Raw genomic sequence first — 15,855 nt, 5'->3', positions numbered from 1 at the left:
TTGTAGTAATAGAGTTTGGGGAGCAAGTGCTCCATAGATGAGGTGGAGAAATCCTCTCGAATTTGTGGTTGCTCCTCCTCCATCCAACCCACCAATCAACTAGAATTTAGCAAGCACTTCTATATGGCAGGCATTGTGCTAGGCACTGGGGAGAGAAGCACAACAAGTGAAAAAATTCCTACTTACAAAAAGCTTAAATTCAAATGGGGGAAGCAAGTATACACACATACACATACACACACACACATACATATATGTATTTATGTATATTTGTATATGTATGTGTGTACATATATAAAGAGGTAGCTAGGTGGCACCATAGTGCACAGAACCCTGGATGTTGTAATCCAGCTTCAGACACTTACCAGCTGTGTGACCCTGGGCAAGTCATTTAACCTCTGTTTTCTTCACTTTCCTCAACTGTAAAACAGGGATAATATCAGCACCTACCTTGCAGAGTTATTGCGAGGATAAAATGAGAAGATATTTGTGAAATGCTCTGCAGATATTAAAGAGCTATGTAAGTGCTAGCTCTATTATATTAGTTACCTACAAGGTAGTTTGGGAGGGAGGGTACTAGCTCTTCAGACACTCTTGTGGACAAAGGGAGATTAGCAGTTGTTCAGTGGAAAGACTTTCTTCCCATTCTTTGCCCATTCCCCTTGGTCCTCCTCACGAGCCCCATCCTTACTTCTCATCCAGTCCTTGTGCCATCCAGGCTTGGCATCTAGCAGTGCTTCATATGCTCTTTCCTTCATTCATTTTTCATTCATTCTTCCCTAAACATGATCAAAAGACTTGAAGAGAAAGAGATCCTTCAAATAATCAATTAACAAGAATTCAAGGGTCTGCTGTGTGCTACTGTGCACACAGGTGTTGGGGAGACAAAGACCAAGATGAAACAGCTTCTGCCCTCAAAGAACTACCATTCTCTCAGGAGAGACAACATATACATCTGCGTGCTTAAACACATACAGAATAAACCCAAGGTAAATTACTAACAGCTGGGGGCTGAAAAGGCCTCCTGGAGAAGGTGGTTCCTGGCTGAGTTCTGCAGAGGTCAGAAAGTCTGAGAGACTGAAGAGCATGTGGAACCATTCCAGACTTAGCGAGGCAGCTTAAGAAGGAGAGTTATAATGATAGCACTTCACAGTAAGTACATTCTCTCCTGGGATCTTCAGATTGTCTCATCCCCATTTCACAGATCAGGAAGCTGAGGCTCAGAGAGAGGCCCTGCTCTTCAAGGCACAGGCAGGCCTCCTGACTCTAGACCCAAGGCTCTTCCCCATCTCCCTAGAGTTGAGGTCGGTAAAAGTAGAGACTTCAGCTGGGCACAGTGGCACAATGATCTTGCTCAACTCACCAAGTATTTATTAAGCTCCTCTGGTGTACAGAGCACTGGGGTGGCCATGGAGAGGTTTAGGAAAGGCTTAGTTATATGGGCTCACGGATCTCACAGCTCCGGCAAGGAGACAGCTAAAGGATCCAGCCCCGTGGTTTTGCTAGTGCAGGACCTCTACTCTGAAACCTGCCAATGGTACAGACATATCTGGATCCCTGAGAGTTCTCTTAGCTTGCTCAGAACAGCCAACATGTGTCAGAGGCTGAGAACGAACTCAGGTCTTTCTGACTCCTAGGCCACAGCTCTAAACACTGTACAATACTGCCTCTCCATGACACATACACAGGCAACCAAACTACACAGACTGAGGCAGCAAGTCTGTCAAAGGCACAAAACAAGGTGCTCTGTGGGGTCTCAAGGGGAGAAAGGGCATTCTGACTTGAAAAGGGAAGGGAGAGTCAGGGAAGGCTTCCCCAAGAGGACTTTTCAGTTGACAGTTATACAGGAACCCAAATTCAAAAAGGGGGAGGGAAGATAGCCAATGAACAAGGAATCAAAATGTGAGCAAAGGCCCAGAAGTGAGAAAGCCTGGGATGTTGAAGGAAAGAGAATAGTGTGTTTTGGTGACAGCTGGAGTGAGATTAGGTTTGAAAGGCAAAGCAGTGCCAGCCGTGGACCTTTGAGCACCAGGCCAAGAAACTCTAACATTACTCAGAGGGTAATAGGGAGCCAGTGGAAATGTTAAAGTAGGAATAACAGGACCAGATGTGAACATACTAAACTCCCCTAAGTGAATGTATCTGTGACATCATACATGTAGGGCCTCCCTCCATCAGTGCAGATCACAAGCCATCCATGTCTTCTCTCCCTGGAGGATTCTTTTCTATGGTTCTATAGTTCCTCCCAAGAAGATCCACCCAATATGCCGGAAGTCACCTGTGAGGTCTTCTGGACCCTCCCATTGCAGCTCTCTGGCTGACTGTCTATAAAGGGAGTGCCTCCTACTTCCTACGTTAGAGTCTGGGAGTATTATAAATTGACTTTTATATAAGAAGAGAGAAAAAAATTCAAAACACTCACCTGTCCACTATCTTTAAGGATTCTCAGCACCAAGGCAGAAAGCTGTACTTGACCAAAGAAAGTGGGATCTTCCTAAAAGAAAAAAGAATTTGTAGCTGAGGCTTTCACATGTTAAGCTGGATCATGACCCAGAAATTCCACATACATACACACATACTGGAGTCTAGCATGTTAAAAGACATGTACTATTTTCTAAGCAATGAGAAAAAAAAATAATGATACCCACAGAGCTTCAAAGTGTAGGTGTGTCTTGTTTCAGGAAACTCCAGTTGCAAAAATGACTTATCAAGAAAATTGAATGGGGTGATTTTTTTTTCTTTACAAAAGTGAACTTTTTAATTAGGCAAATAAAACAACACTAACAAAATACTGTGGCCCACAACAAAGCTACTGCCATCTGTGAGAAAACAAGAAGTCACCAAGAGAATACCACAACTCCAAAAGATGAAAACTTTTGGTTTAGCTATATTGAAAATGAGGAGACAGAAAAGACAGACACTTCAACAGAGCTTTTTGATTACCAAGTGGTCTACATACGTTATTTCATCTAGTCACAAGAGTCTTTTGAGACAGGCAAGGCAAGTAATATATCCCCATTTTATATAATAAGGAATGGAAGCTCCACAAAGTTAAGAAATAATAAAAACACTCATTCCTCTAGTACTCTGTAAGTCAAGTGCTGTCTTCATAACATCCCTGTGAGGAAGGTGGGGAAAGAATTATCATGCCCATTTCACAGTAATTAGAAACTGACACTCATAAAGCTCTAAGGGACTTACCCATGGTCATCTAGGTATTAACACAGCCTGCTCATGAACCTAGGGTTCAGCTCCAAGGCCAGTGTTCTGGGCCATGCTGTCTTGCCAAGGCCAGTGTACTTCCCATTGTGCCATGTTACTTTGCCAAGGCTAATCCCCTATTCCTTGGGACATATCCAGTAGGCAGCTAGGGATGTACAAGCGGACCTCTGGGATATGGAGGTAGAAACTGACCTCTAACTATAGATAAATTAACCAGTGGGCATTTATGAGCCAGACAACATGGAAGGCTTTAGGGATATGAAGAATGAAAGAATCCCTACTTTCAAAGAGCTAATGTTCTAGTAATAGAGTAGTCTACCAAGAGAAATGCCTCAGGAGGCAGGCAAGTTCCCCATCACTGGAGGTGCTCAACAACCTGCTGAGGAAGTTGTAATGGGGTTTCCTGGATAAGGCTCGGACTAGGTGACTTTGACAGCCCCATCCTACTCTTAGAGCTCTGTGATCCTCCATCAGAAGTTTTCAAGTTGTTCAGTCAGTGACACAATGGAATGGGTGTTGATATGCAGTGCTTACTTGGGCCTGCAGAGGGCTCCCTTGAGATAGGAAAACATTAGGCGGCCATTTGCAAAGGCTTCTATCTGAAGAAATAATGTGATATATTTTAGCATTAGCTATGCAAAGACAGAAAAATATTCTCAGTGATTAGTCACCAGTGGCATTGAGGGTGACTCCTGTTCCCTGCTTTGGTGGGGGAAGCCAAGGAAGAGACATGAACACTGGGTAACTGGTCAAAAGCACAATTGAGGGCTTTTCCAGGGATGGCAGCCTACAAGCGGGGATGTCAGACCAAGGGGCCACTGAAGCAGAAGCCAAAAACAGTCAGGATGAATTGGCAACAGCCACCTCTGGACGGTAAACAATTGTTAGGATGCTTTCTCTCACTCTTCTTTGTAAACTCTTAATGCTTTTTCTGATGGTCCTAATGTATTTGCTAAGAATATAATTCCACCCTAGGGAAAAGGTCCTCAACAGCTGGAGATGGCGACATCCACACCTCTTACAAGTTTACAGGAAATTCCCAAATCTATGTCACATCATGGATGGATACATGACATAATATACGTGGGTCACTAGGCAGCCTACCCATCTTCCTGCCAATGGCTTTTAAACTTCAATTGTCTAGAGCATTCATTTAAAATACCAGAGCAGTTCTAGAAACTCTATACCAGGCCTTTTTAAACTTTTTCCACTTGCAGACCCTTCAGCACTTCTTAAACTGTGAAGTGCTGCTCTAGACCATGATAAAATGCCAAGTGTGTCTATAACACTGGGATAGTGAGATTACTTATAGGGCTGTGTATTTTGTTTGGGGCTTTTTTTGAGGGGCAATTACACCATGGAAAAAAAGCCTATCCAAGGTCAGAACGTCAGCATGAGGCTATCCCATGAGATACTTCAAATCAAGCTTTTCTTCTTTATTCAACGTCCTCTAAGGAGAATACCTATCTACCAACTTGACTGAGGTACTCTAAGGAATACACTTTTTATACCCTAAAGCACTACAGAAAGTTGAACATTTTTCTTTCTGGAGAAGGGAGTACACATGGGTAGTGTGTTGAACACTCAGCTATGTAATCATGACTAAGTCACCTCACCTCTTAATTTCCTCATCTCCAAAAAGGAGACAATAATATCCTCTATTTGACCTACCTCACACGACTGTGATGAAGGCACTCAGGAAATCTCAAAACACTATATAAATGGTAATTATTTTTAATATGGAATTAAATGGAAAATTTTGGCAGGACATAGATAAAAATTACATAGAATGAGAAGACATAGATGGGTTGCTATTTGTAACAGGGCCCCAAGTCAAAGGGATTTTAGTCATCCAAGTAATCAAAATACTACTTCCAAGTACTTAAGTTTGATAGGTTTTTTTCCCCAGCACATTCCATATGTATGTCAAAGGCACCTTAAGTCATCGTCATCTTTATCCCTTTTATACTTTTTGGCCATATCAAATCCATTCTATTCTTCCTCCTCCTCTCTCACTCTCCATTCATTCGACCATCACCCTGTACTTCAAACCATCATGGGGAGACAAAAAGGTAGAAGGAGAAAGAGAGGGCATTCCAGGAATTGAGGACAACCATTATAAAAGGAGAGAGCCAGGAGATGGAGCATCATGTGTGAGGAACAAAGAGGATCTCATGGCTGGACTGGAATATAGGGGAAGGGAAGTAAAGTAAAAGACCAGAAACATGGAAAGAGGCCATGTGGCGAAGAGCTTTAAATATCAAACTGAGGAATTCATGTTTGTTCCTAGAAGCAATAGGGAGTTACTGGAGTTTACTGAGTAAAAGGAAGCAACATGGTCAGACTTGTGCTTTAGGAAAATAACTGACAACATATGGAAAATTTATTGGCCTGGGGGGAGACTCTAAAATCTGCAACAAGCATTTGTTAAGCTGACTGGCCTGAGGGGAGAATTTTTAAAATATGTAATAAGAATTTATTAAGTACTTACAATGAGTCACACACAATACAAGCACTTTACAAATATCTCATTTTATTGTCACAACTCTGTAAAGATAGGTGCTATTATTATCTCCAATCTTACAGATGAGGAAACTGAGGCAGAGAGGTTAAGTCACTTGCCCAAGGTCACACAGCTAATAAGTGAAACCAGATTTGAACTCTGGTCTTCCTGACTCCAAATGGAAAGCTATTACAATAGTGCAGGCAAGAGATGATAAGGACCTGAACTAGGGTAGCAGCTCTGAGTGAAAATACAGGAACATATTCAAGAGATACTGTGGAAAAATAAATGGCAAGATTTAGCAACTGATGACATACTTGGGATGATGGGAATGAGAAGTGAAGAGTGGAGCTGAAATTGTGAGCCTGACTGACTAGAAGGATGGTGGTACCCTCAACACTAAAAGAGAACTTTAGGGCTAGGAAGGGTAGATTTGGGGGGAAAGATAATGAACTTGTTTTGGATATGTTGCGTGACATTCAATTCAAAATGGTTAATAGGCACCTGGTGACAAAAGGGTGAAGCTTAAAGGAGAAACTATCCAATCCCCAATCAATAAACAATTACTAAATATCTACTATGTGCCAGGCCCTGTGCTAAGGGCTGGGAATACAAAAAGAAGCAAAAGATAGTCCCTGCCTTCAAGGAGCTCACTATCTAATGGGGGAAGATAACAAGCAAATACATACATACAAACAAGTTACATACAAGATATATGCAATTAAGAAGAGTTGGGAAAGGCTCTCTGTAGAAGATGGGATTTTTGTTAGGACTTAAAGAAAGTCAGGGAAGCCAGTAGGCAGACATGGCAAGGGAGGGCATTCCAGGCATGGAGAACACCAGAGAAAATGCCTGGATCCAAGAAATGGAACAATAAGGAGGTCATTGCTACTGGATTAAAGAGAAGGGGTAAGAAGATTGGAAGCATAGGATGGGGCTAGGTTTTGAAGGGCTTAGAATGGCATGTGAGAATTTGTATTTGATCCTGGAGGAGATAGAAGCCTCTGGAGTTTATTAATAGGGAAGTGACATGGTCAGACCCGTGTTTTAGGAAAATCACTGAGGCAGATGGAGGTTACGTAATTTGCCCAGGGTCACATGGCTAGAAACTCAAAGGCAGGATTAAAACTCAGGTCTTCCTTGAGGTTCAGTGCTCTATCCATTGTGCTAAACATTTATGTTTATAGTTCAACCTCATAACAACAACAGGCTACACCTTACTGGGACATATATTCAAGACATAACAGTAAAGCTCCCAACATTTGTCAAATCTGATGACATTATTTGCTGATGATTCACTTGAGCAAAAAAGATACTATGAGAGTCTTGAGCATGACAATCTCATCTCCCAACTCTGAGAATTTTCCACAGCTATACCTCCTGCCTAGAACTCTCCCCCTTCTCATGTCTGCCTCCTGACTCAAGGGAAGTCCTGCCTTCTGTAAAAAGCCTTTCCTGTCCTCAATCTTAGTGACTTCCTCCTGAGATTAACTCCAGTTTATTCTGTCTATATTATTGATACATAGCTGTTTGCATGTTAACTCCCCCATTAGACTATGAGCTCCCTGAGAGCAGGGACTAGTTTTTTGCCTTTCTTTATATCCCCAGAGCTTGACACACTGCCTGGCACATAGTAAATGCTTAATAAATGTTTGTTGACTGACTGCCAAAAGGAACCAAGAAAACATTGCCAAAGATTATGAAGTTTCAGGCAAAAAGATGAAGCCCACAGAAACACAGGTGGTATTTTCATCACTGCTGCCCATAGAAGGAAAGGGATATAGAAGATGTGTTTATTTGGGAAGTGAACATCTGGTGAAGAAGATGGTATATGAGAATAGGATTTGGATTCCTGTACTACGGCTTAAAATATAAAAGTGATAACCTCCTGGCCACAGATAGAATGCACCCAAGAGTAAGAATGTATTTGCCTGATATCTTACAAAATTAATCAAAAGGGAAACATTAAAAAGGATAAAGGAAACAAAAAATGCCCCTGTCTGTCTGTCTACCAAGCTAGCTACTGATAGAGAACAGCTACAATAAAGGAAAGAATGGTCATTCAAATACCCAGAAGTTCACAAAAGATAAAATGCCAGAAAAGAGTCAAAAAGTAAACTGAAAATGTCTATACACAAAAACTAACAGGGATATGATAACCAAACTACATATGGAGAGAGTAAGAAAGCAGTTAGCTGCCACTGTTCAATCAATCAATAAGCATTTATTAAGTGCCAGCTGTGGGCCAGATGTTATGCTGGGAATACAGATAAAAAGAATAAAACTATCCCTGCTCCCAATGCAAAACAACAAAGAAAGTTTTCTTAGGAGTTTGGCTGAGAGATGACAGAGAGAACTAGGATGATAGCTTGAGAGGATGTGGTAGAATCTAGAAGAGGAATCTGAAGTATGGTAGAGACCTAAACATGTGAAGTCTATAGGGAAGGGGCCAGTAGACAGGGAGAGACTAATGATTGGAGATAAAGGGGGAATGAGTGAAGGGTCAATCAGCTGGAGAGCTGAAAGAGAGCAGGACCAAGAGTACATGTAGAGGGGCTGGCCCTTGGCAAAGAGAAGAGTCTTTCCTTATCAGAAACTGGAGGAAAGGAAGAAAATGTAGGAATGACATCAAGGGCTTTTGAAATGAAGAAAAGGGAACCCAGACAACAGAAATATAAGAAAGGTTAACAAATACAGAATCCAAGGAAGGCAGAAGCAATGAAATAAATTACCCCAGAAAAAAAAGGAAAAGCCCTTAGAAATCATCTGATTCCAGAATTATAAAATCATAGACTATTAGAGCTAGAAGGGGCATTCGAATGTGGCCCATCAGAATTGGGGAGGGGGGGAGTTTAAATACAGAATGACAGTTGAAAGGAACTTTAAAATCAAATTCAGTATAAATATCTATTAAAGGACTAAAAATACAAAGATGAAAGTGAAATAATCCTGCCCCCAAGGAGCCAAATACATTCTACTGGGGGTAAACAACATGCCCAGAGATAAATGGATATAAAATAACTTGGGGAGAGGTTGCGGGGAAAGCACCCAGGGAATCCTGTTCCAGTAGCAGATAACTGAGCTTTAAAGTGTGCTAGGGACTCCAAGGAGACAATCAAGATGGAGAACATTCCAGGAATGGGGGACAGCCTGTGCAAAAGCCTGGAGTTGGGAGATGGGACATTGTATCTGGTGAGCAGCAGGAGGCCCATTTGGCTGGAATATGCAGCATGTGAGAGGAGAAAAGTAAAATTAGTCTGGAAAGATAAGTTGGAGCCAGCTTGTAAAAGGTGTTAAATGTCAGAGTGGTAGCTTGTATAGAGGAGTTTGTCCCTTTATCCAACAGGCACTAGGGAGCCAAAGTAGCTTCTTAAGCAAAGTTCCATGGTCAGACTTATGTTTGAGGAATATTTATTTGGTGGAATAATATTTATTTATGTGGAAGATTGATTGTTTCCTTTTTGTCTTAATACATGCTTATGTTGAGTTGAATTTTAAGATTCCTTTGAGTTGTCTGATTCTACGTTGAAGCTCCTCCCAGTTCAGACCTATCACCTCAGTCTTGCCCCGCCCCCTCCTCTAGTTAGGTTCAATCTCCTCCAAACCCATGTTCCCAGAGCAGCCTGCTTTGCCACAGCTTCATAATACCTATATTTATGATTCTGCAGTCTGTCTCATGGCAACAGTTCAGAAAATACAGATGCTGTGAGCTCATGAGATGGCAAGTAAGTGTTACTCCCGTCTCCTAGAGAAACTCCCTGTTTACACAGAACCTTTAATCATTAACATAAGTTCAGTGGGGATGGAGGGCTGGATATCTACATGGAGGGGCAACCTGAGCTAAAAGTTCTGTATTGATCTTCGGTGCTTTGTGGATGCATTGGAGTCAGAAGACATGAGTTCAAGTCCCATCTCCACCATCAAGTTGCTAAACATAGCTGTGCCTGAGTCTCCTTATTTGTAACATGAAAATAAAAATTATTTGCACTATCTGCTTCACAAGGTAGTTTATAAGCAAAAATGTTCTATAACAATAAAACACCACAGAATTGAGTTGTTATTCTCAGCTACATTAATGCTACTTCCTTGTTCCATTCCCTGTTCTCAGAGGTCAATATCAAAAGATGAGGTAGGAATCCAACTTGAAAAAAAGAAATTAATTTGATGACTCTAGAGGACAAGAATTATTCTGTCTTTTAGAATAAAGTAAATACTCCTGATTAGCCATGTAAAAGGAAATAAGTATTCAACACAGAACCTCAAGTGGAAGGAGAATGGGTCAAACAACAAGCCACAAACCAAAAAACATAAAATATCAAAGCTGGAAAGAACTTTAAGAGCTCATTTAATCTAATCCCTCACTTGAAAAAAACTAAAGTACAGAGGAGAGGAGGGGACTTGCCCAAACTCACACAGCAAGTCAACATTAGAGCCAAACCTCAGAAGCAGAGCTTGTGACCAAGGTCACTACAACTCAGCCAACAACCTGTTATACTGACACCAGGACCTTCCTCATCAGCTCCAGTTCTTACTTTTCCAACCCCAAGTTCTAAGTTCAAGACAATAATAGTAACAAAGCCACGATGAGGACTCTCAGCTCTTGGGGTTCTTGGTGCTTGGTCACTGCATGGCCAAACTTGTACTCATGTGACACTATTTTCCAAAGCATTTTCAAACAAATTCACTTGGGGCTTTCTCAAGAACCTTACTAGGCAGGTGGGTAAGAGAGTTCTCTCTAAATATCCCTTCAACCTATAGCTATATATAGCTATACAAAGGTATATAAATATAGATAGGTATATAAAGCCTCAACTGAGAAACCTGAGCAAACCACTTCTCTTTCTGCCCCTTAGGGATTAGACTAAGGTTCTAAGGTCCCAGTTTTAACACTCTGCGTGCTAATCATCCCTTCTGGCTCTGACCTTCCACTGTCTAAGGTCTCTTGTAGCTCTGACCCCACATGTCCTAAAGTCCCTTTCAGTTCTGACCTTCAATGATTCTATTACCATCACAAAAACTTAGTAATCTCCCTTACCAGTTATCAATACTTACAAGTTATGACAGCTAAATTTAACATCTGAACCTAAGCCTCTTTCACACTTCCCTATTTCTGCACCACCAACCTTACAGTCACCTGACTGCAAAGCCCCATTTTATCTTTACTCCCCACCCCACATATCCAAATTACTGGCTGATCTCGCTGCCTTCAGGACATTTCTTCTCCCTACTCACATAACTACCATCTTAGCCAGGCCTTCATCACCTCTGGTCTAGATGACTGCTAGACCACCATCTTGGTTGGTCTCCCCAACTCAAGTCTCTGGTCTCTAATCTGCTTTCCCCATAGCTATCAAAGGGATCTTCCTTAAGGACAGGACTGACCTTTGCCATTTCCCTACTCAATAAACTGCAGTGGCTCCCTCTTTCCTCTAACATAAAACAAACTCCTCTGTTTGGTATTTGAAGCCTTTTACCACCTGGTCCCAGCACCTGACCTTTCCAGCCTCATTACCACTGCTCTCTTGACTACATGTGGTCCCAGCCAGGTTGCTTCCATATCCTTCCTCACCCTCAGGACTCCATCTGTCTGCCTCCAGGCCTTAGCACCAGCATCCTCCATGCTTGCAAAACATTCTGTCCTCACCACTGCTCTGCAGACTTTACTTCCTTCAAGACTCAGTTCAAGTACTTCTTTGTAAATGAAGCCTTTTCTCATACCCCAACTACCTTTCTTTCTTGAACTTTTTATTTTGTATGTACTTATTTGCATAAATATACACAATATTATAAATATGTACATGTTATCTCCTACCAAAAGACTATAAAGCACTCTGAGGGAAAGAACTGTTTAATTTTGTCTTCAGATCTTCAGTGCCTGAAAAATGGCAGGTGCTTAATAAATGTTTGTCAATTGATCGAATTGATATAAACTAAGCTAAATTATATCATGATCTTATCTCCATGTTATAAATCAGGAAACCTCATTCACTTACAAAACAATGGACCAGAGCCTCCCTATATGACCCTAGCTGGAACAGAGCTTTAGGAAGGCTTGACTACAGTAACACTGAGACATTATGCTACTTGTAAGTAAAATTCACCAACAGGATCTCATTACACAGAACTGTATTGTCCTAATGGGTTCAATACCTTTGAAATGTTATTAAAATGTTCATATCCCACCTCTGATACTTATTACTCATGTGACTATAAGCAAGTTATTTAGCCATCCTGAGTCACTTCATCTCTCAGCCTCAGTTTCCTCATTTGCAAAATATATATAATACACTAGATAGCTCATAAAATTGTTGTGAGGAGTAAATGAAAATGTAGAGTAGTTTCTAAGTTATAAGAATTATATAAATGTGAACTGTTATTTCCCTAACTCTCCCTTAGAGGTATACTGAAATTTCACATTCATAAAAATCAAGAACCCTCCCCCATCAAATTACTGATTACTGGCTTCCATCAAGGGCAAAAAGTCCACTAAATAGAATAGAAAAAGGCAAACTGTCACAATAAATTATTCCTGTCTCTAGAAAACAAAAAAAACCCCACAACAGACCTCATTCTGGTCACTAAACAAATTGTGCCCCAGGCCCCTCCATTCATCTCTAAACAATTCATTTCCCCATTTGCTACCAGAGCTTCTGAAGCTCAGAACATTCAGACAGAATTTGCTTTGTGCATTCATAGGCTTCAGAGCAGAAAAGAAACTTCAAAATCATACATTCTAACACCTCCATTTTACAATTAAGGAAACTGAGTCTCAGAAAGGGTAAGTAAGGCCTGAGGTCACAGAGGTAAAAATTTACAAAGCCCAGGTTCTGTGCCATGAAATCCAGAGCTATTGTCATTATATCATACTGCTTTAATGTGATCAGAGCAACTTCAGCCACGTCATCAAGTTCATTCTTCCCAGTCCAACCCTTAAAGCTCAGAGAACACCAGCTTCTGAGAATCATCTTACCTTCTAACATGCTATCAAGTTGTATCCACCATAGCTGTACTCAGACAGCTTGGACACATAACATAAGCAATCAATTATGGTGTGGTTTTTTTTAATTTTCTTTTTTTCATAATGAATTTAATTGTCAATAGACATTTCTGTATGCAAAGAACAAAAAAAAGTACTGAATGACTATTTTATCCACTCTCTAGAGATCCAAATTTATGATCAAAATACACAATAATATCCTCTAACATGTGGCCAAAATTTGGGCATATAAAGGTCTATAATAGGTCTTGTTAGAGACCTGAGAGACCACAACAGGGAAACGAAGCTCCAAGGCTGAGTTTAAGGTTATGTGCTGAGATAGGGAATAGTGCCGGGCAGGGGACTGGGTGATGCAGTCTGAGTTTGTTATTTGGTGCTTGCCAAATGCTATACAATGTGACAATATCGCAATATAAACAAGAGCCAGGTCAGACCAAAGGCTAATGCCAAAATCAGGCTTCATAAGCATGTTCCAGTAGCCAGTTTTCAAAATTACGGTAAGTTTCACTTTCAAGTTAATTTTTCTGAGGAGAGATCTCAGGCTGACCTGGATAAAAAGTGATCACTGGCTTGGATTCCCTGAGGTAAGTGTTCTCCAGTAACTAACAGCAACCTACATTAAAATGGAGATTTTCTATGCTGGGCTGCCATTGTTGGCAAAGAAAATAAGAGATCACGTTTGATATTCCCCTCTTTTATTTGCTTTTTTAAAATTAAGTTATTTTATCTTAATTTATGGAATTAAACAAGTATTTCTGTAACAGTACAATAAAATAGATGATTGTACACAAAACTGCAAATCTACTATGTATAACTTGTTATTCCTTTCAAATATGCAACAAAATTATCATTAATTCATCAGTGTAAATCAATTATCATTAATACATCAATGTAAACCAATTCACAACTCCACCAACAATGAATTAATGTGAATTATTTGCTTTTTAATCAGCACTTCTCTTCTCGTTTTAAGGTATTCAAGGAGTGAAGAGGTTAAGGACAAGAAGTCTCCAGTTTGCCAACAGGTTCTTTGAGAAGCCCTAGGCTAGGACTTCTAGCCCCTGCACTGCCAATGTCTTTTTTTTTTTTAAGAGCCTGGACAAGTCCTTCATCCTATCAGGGTTTTAGTTTCTCCATCTATAAGGAATTTCAAAGGTCCATCCCTTACAGCTCCACATTTTATACTCTCAGGTCCCTCAAGCAAGTTCCTGGATGAGGATTTTCCAGAAATCGTATATCTTGTCAATATCCTATCTAAAAGATGGTGCCCCAAAGTAAACATACTTCTCTAGCTGTGGTCTGACCAGGACAAAGCACAAGCCAATTAGCACCAATCTGAATCACAATCTTGTAATAGAGTAGGTAATCACCATTACAACTCACTTTCTTTTTTTTTAAATCACATTTTCCTAAAAGTCCACTCAGAGAGGTGGCACAAGTATTATCTGATTTTACATATGAAGAAACTTGAAGGGTTATATGGTTTGTCTAAGGCTCTGTGGCCAGTACACAGCAGAGCTGGGAATCTTTCTTCCCTTCCCTCTAGCCTTTCTTTGACTGCCTCATATAACTGGCCTCACCAGCAGAATATTCAAAGAGAAACAGGAGATTTGTGACTAATTTGTTCAAATGTAAAAAGACCTCTATCACCTTACCAATCCAGGGGGTACAGTGGATAGAGCAATAGTGCAGGAGTCAGGAGGACTGAATTCAAATCTCACCTCAGACACTTGACACTCACTAGCTGTGTGACCTTGGGCAAGTCCCTTAACCCCACATTCTAGGTCATCTCCGGTCATCTTGATGAATATCTGGTCACTGGATTCAGATGGCTCTGGAGGAGAAGTGAAGTTGGTGACCTGTGCAGCCCTCCCTCACTCAAAACAAAGTCAAGTGCAAGGCATGTCATTATTTCTCTGATGGCATGGTCTTCTTCAGCAACGAAGGATGAACACACCTTTCCCACCTTAGGAGATAGTTATAAAGAAGTACTGGAGCAAAAAAAATAATAATACTTCATTTGGTTGCCAAGCCTCTCACACTTTTGTGAAGCTGATGCTTGAACTGTTATATCCTGCAGACAGAAAGTTCATCTCCAGGCCATAGTCAAAGCCTTTCCAGTTGGTAAACCAGAGCTTGTGTTCTTGGCAGGGCCATCAAGAACTGGTAGTCTCACAAGAAAGATTTTAATGGATATTCCTAATCTGCCAATTCTGCAAATGAGGAGGCATGTTAAGGAAAAAGTTGAAACTAAGGGATTGCAGTGACACTTTCTTGGATTAGATCCATCCACATTTTGCCCTCTGGGTCATGGGTGAGAAGAATGAAGAATTAACTGTATTAGAAGCTCCTTATAACTAATCACAGATGTCACTACATTGGACCTCACAAGTTCATAGATCGATCTCCAACAGACTTCCAAGGGTATCTGATACAATCGTCTCTGAACAAGAATACTTTATTTCAAGAAGATTTGGTTGTTTACAGAACATCAGAGCTGAAAGGGCATTTAGAACACAAAACAGCGATAATAGCTTCAATTTCTAAAGGACTTTGAAGTTTACAAAACATTTTCTTCAAAACAATCCATAAGGCAAAGAGTACGAGGACTACTGTGTCCGCTCACAAGCTAAGTCCCACAAAGCTTTGGGAGATGGAACATCTTACCGGAGGTCCCACAGGTATTAAGTACTGAAATAAGATCTCTGAATCCGAGTGCAAGGGGCTTTTCACAGTGGTTAAATGCCTCACCTTTTATCTCTTTTATCTCAAAGGCAGTCAGTCTCCTAGCATGAACCCCAAGAATTTCATGACATCAGAAGATGTATATTTCTATTGTCTCTTTTCCTTATAAGGCACTTTGCATGAAATATCAAAGAACCTTCCTTAGAGTTCTTCCTTAAGTTATAATTTTCAGCCATCAATTATCCGCACAACAGCAATATAAATATGTCACAAACCAAGAACTGACTTAAAGCTGACAAAGACAGAAGAGTTTATGAAGCAGAGATCCTGTTCAGTGGCAAGCTTCCTTATACTATAAATGGGTAAAAAACAATCTAGTCTAGGGCCCTCATTTTTCCCATGAGAATGTGAAGTAGGACTCGAAAGCAATAGAGGAGAAGAGACTTGC

The 15,855-nt window shown here is 40.7% G+C and overlaps 1 protein-coding gene across 7 annotated transcripts in view; it reads right to left on the bottom strand.

Moving 5' to 3' along the window:
* The window catches only part of GNG7 (G protein subunit gamma 7), a 371,729-nt gene that overhangs the window by 308,966 nt on the left and 46,908 nt on the right, over positions 1 to 15,855 (bottom strand). For 6 of the 7 annotated variants that reach the window (XM_072601446.1, XM_072601447.1, XM_072601445.1 and 3 more), the window contains exon 2: positions 2,423 to 2,494. The gene's annotated coding sequence lies outside the window, so the exon portion shown is untranslated. Of the gene's footprint in view, positions 1 to 691; positions 780 to 2,422; positions 2,495 to 15,855 lie in introns of all 7 variants that reach the window. The other variant, XM_072601444.1, reaches the window with a different exon arrangement.

Source organism: Notamacropus eugenii, chromosome 4 (genome assembly GCF_028372415.1).
Source record: "Notamacropus eugenii isolate mMacEug1 chromosome 4, mMacEug1.pri_v2, whole genome shotgun sequence".
NCBI classification, from domain to species: domain Eukaryota; kingdom Metazoa; phylum Chordata; class Mammalia; order Diprotodontia; family Macropodidae; genus Notamacropus; species Notamacropus eugenii.
This window is presented reverse-complemented; position numbering and strand designations above follow the sequence as displayed.